Genomic DNA, 2,890 nt, shown 5'->3' with positions numbered 1-2,890 from the left:
TCACCCTTCCGGTTACTACATGTTCCAAATCAATCAAAAATTCAAGACTTGGTGGGATTTTGAAAATCAAGGAGTGGGACTAGTTGACAAGATGTGGGTTTCACCCCTAACTTGACAACATCGTACCCTTAGTGCGGTTAGTACTCGTCGGGTCAAGAAAGTTAATTCCGACATGTTGATGAGGGTCCACTAGATTTAAAATGGAAATTCTCCATCAAAGTGAGGATTTCACTACTAACTTGATGGTGAATTTTTTGTAAAAAGAATAAGTGGATTGAGAGTCGTTCACCAAACTGTGGGTTCCACGTCTATTTTGGTGAAGTCGTCTCGTTTGTGTAATACGAGTGTTTTCGAGTTTAGTATAATCGTGTAGAATGGCCTTAGGAAAGGCGTATATTGAAATAGTAAAACATGTTTGAGCGCATAGAAGATGTTCAAGAAGGTAGCACATAAAAAGGCATTCAAGAAGTTAGCATATAAAAGGTGTTCAAGAAATTAGCATATAAGTCAAGTATGGTCAAGTATGGTGCTTAACTATAGACTAGGTCAAAAGCATAGCAATTTTTCCAAATTCCCTATAGTTATGGCTCTCATACCAATCTGTCACACCCCAACCGATGGCGGAAACATCGGAGTGAGACGAAATAGATTGCTCATTACACATAACGCTAAAATTTGTGACAAGTATTTAATGATAAATTTCATTTATTGCAAAAAGGATCAAATTACATCGTTTGAAATGGAAATGCAACAAGTTGACACGATGAAGTAGAATACAACAAGTAATAAAGTTTAAAATGTGTTTCTAGGCATCCTACTAAGTTCCATGCATCATCAACATCATCATAACCTGCAACATGTTTTAAAGTATAGTTCAATACAAAAGTATTGGCGAGAATACAAGTTTGATGTACTGGCATATAAGTAGTAAATGAATAAGAACAAAGAACAATCCACATGGCAAATCTAGTTATCAAGATAAATATATAATCCGGCATGTGAATAACAAGTCAAACCAAAGTTCACGCAAATAAGCTCTTAACATAACCCAACGTTCACAGGTGATGCATTACTCCTATAGCGCTACATATGTTAAGGTAGGCTCGTACGAAGTTAATGACAAGTTTATCACAAAACGAACTAACTCAGAAAATACGAATCAAGCACAACATAACAGTAAGCATGTACTGGATTGTTTGTATGTATGATTGCATAAAAGTATGTTAAATGTGTTTTTGTGTGTATAAACATGTTACACCCAAAAAGTGTGAAAACGGTAAAATGGGTCACATATACTCACAATATTGCTCATTCTTTTCGATTTTCCGTGAGAGACGAGTTGTTGGAGAATAAGGATTTAATGGTAAGGTTACATGATGTTTAGGAACTGATAAGATTCTGGATTTAGTAATTAAGTATCAAAAGTATGTATACCAAAGTAATATCTAGTTCTAAGAGCTAGTCTATGACACCATATCAAGTGGTTTCATGGGTCCCAAATTGCCCATTCGAATCATAACAACTAACTTAGAATCTTAGATATCTTAGCCTAAGTTTATGATGAACAATCATGACTCGATTGTCATCACAAATTCAACCATGTTTTATATAGATATGTATAGTTTATACAGTAATAATAACATCCTAAAACTAAGTCCAATCATAGATTATCATGTAGTATCATGTATTGTCAAGCATGGAGGTTGAAACCTCATTATATGATTCACCACTACACAAACCACCATGAAGATGGTTCAGAGGGTCATGAATAACAAGAAAATAAACCTATCTAACAATGCTCAAGTGACCAAGTACACTACAACCCGGCTGTGCCCACACATCATGGAATGAATGAACTAAGTGAGGAAGGCTAGACGAGGCTAAGGTACTTTGATTCTAGTAAGTCACAAGAGTGTTCATACACAAGGTCCAAATGAAGGAGTGGAACTTAGTTTGGAAAGCCCAAGCTTCCATTTGTTCACACTTTGAAAGTCACAAGTTCATCATATGGAAGATGATGTATTGTGCTTGCTTTCATCATTCAAATACCATGTATAAACAAAATTTAAATGGGTGTGTTTGAACCCAAAACTTTGATGGAAATCACCTCAACACAAACCCACAACCATAGACTAAGTTGTGAGCTTGGTGGGAACAAGATTCCACCAAGTTTCTATAAAAAACATGAAGATACAAAAAGATAAAAACAAACAGAATTTAAAGTGCACTTTGGACCTAAAAAATGGTGAGGTTTCACCTTAGTTTGCCTAAGAAAAGTTGTGAAAACCTTCCTAAAGGTTATCCAAGTGTTTTAGAAGAATAAACAAGAAAGAATAGAAGAAGAAGTGAGTTAAAACTCACTTAGAATGGCTGGAACTTTCTGCACAATTCTGCTGAAAACATGCTGAGTTTAGGAGTGTTTTTTAGAAGTTTAGAATGTTTGTAAAGTGGTAAAATGAATGGGGAAGTGTTGTTTATATAGGGAAGGGATTAGGGTTTGACTTAGTTGAGCATTAAGTGCAATTAGGTGGGAGTTAAGCATTAAAAAAGAACTTAGTGGCTAATGAAGGTTCCGATCGCAAGCTGTCTTTCAGCTTTTATTATTATTTTTTTTTGACAAAATAAGTTGTATAATTGTGATGTATATTATGTATTTAAGATGTATAATGTATAATCTAGCATGTTTAAGGTCTAAAAATGTATATGTAGCATGAAATAAGATGTTAAACAAGTATGTAAACATGGTTTTGTTGTTGTAAGAAATAAATAAAGTATTGAAATGATTTGTTGAGTATATGTAGGATGTTTAAATTACGGAATTTCGATTAATCATTCTACGTTAAGCATGTTCATGAATATGTAATAAGCTAATAATGGAATCAAACGTATA

This window comes from Helianthus annuus, chromosome 13 (assembly GCF_002127325.2).
Source record: "Helianthus annuus cultivar XRQ/B chromosome 13, HanXRQr2.0-SUNRISE, whole genome shotgun sequence".
Lineage (NCBI taxonomy): Eukaryota > Viridiplantae > Streptophyta > Magnoliopsida > Asterales > Asteraceae > Helianthus > Helianthus annuus.
This window is presented reverse-complemented; position numbering follows the sequence as displayed.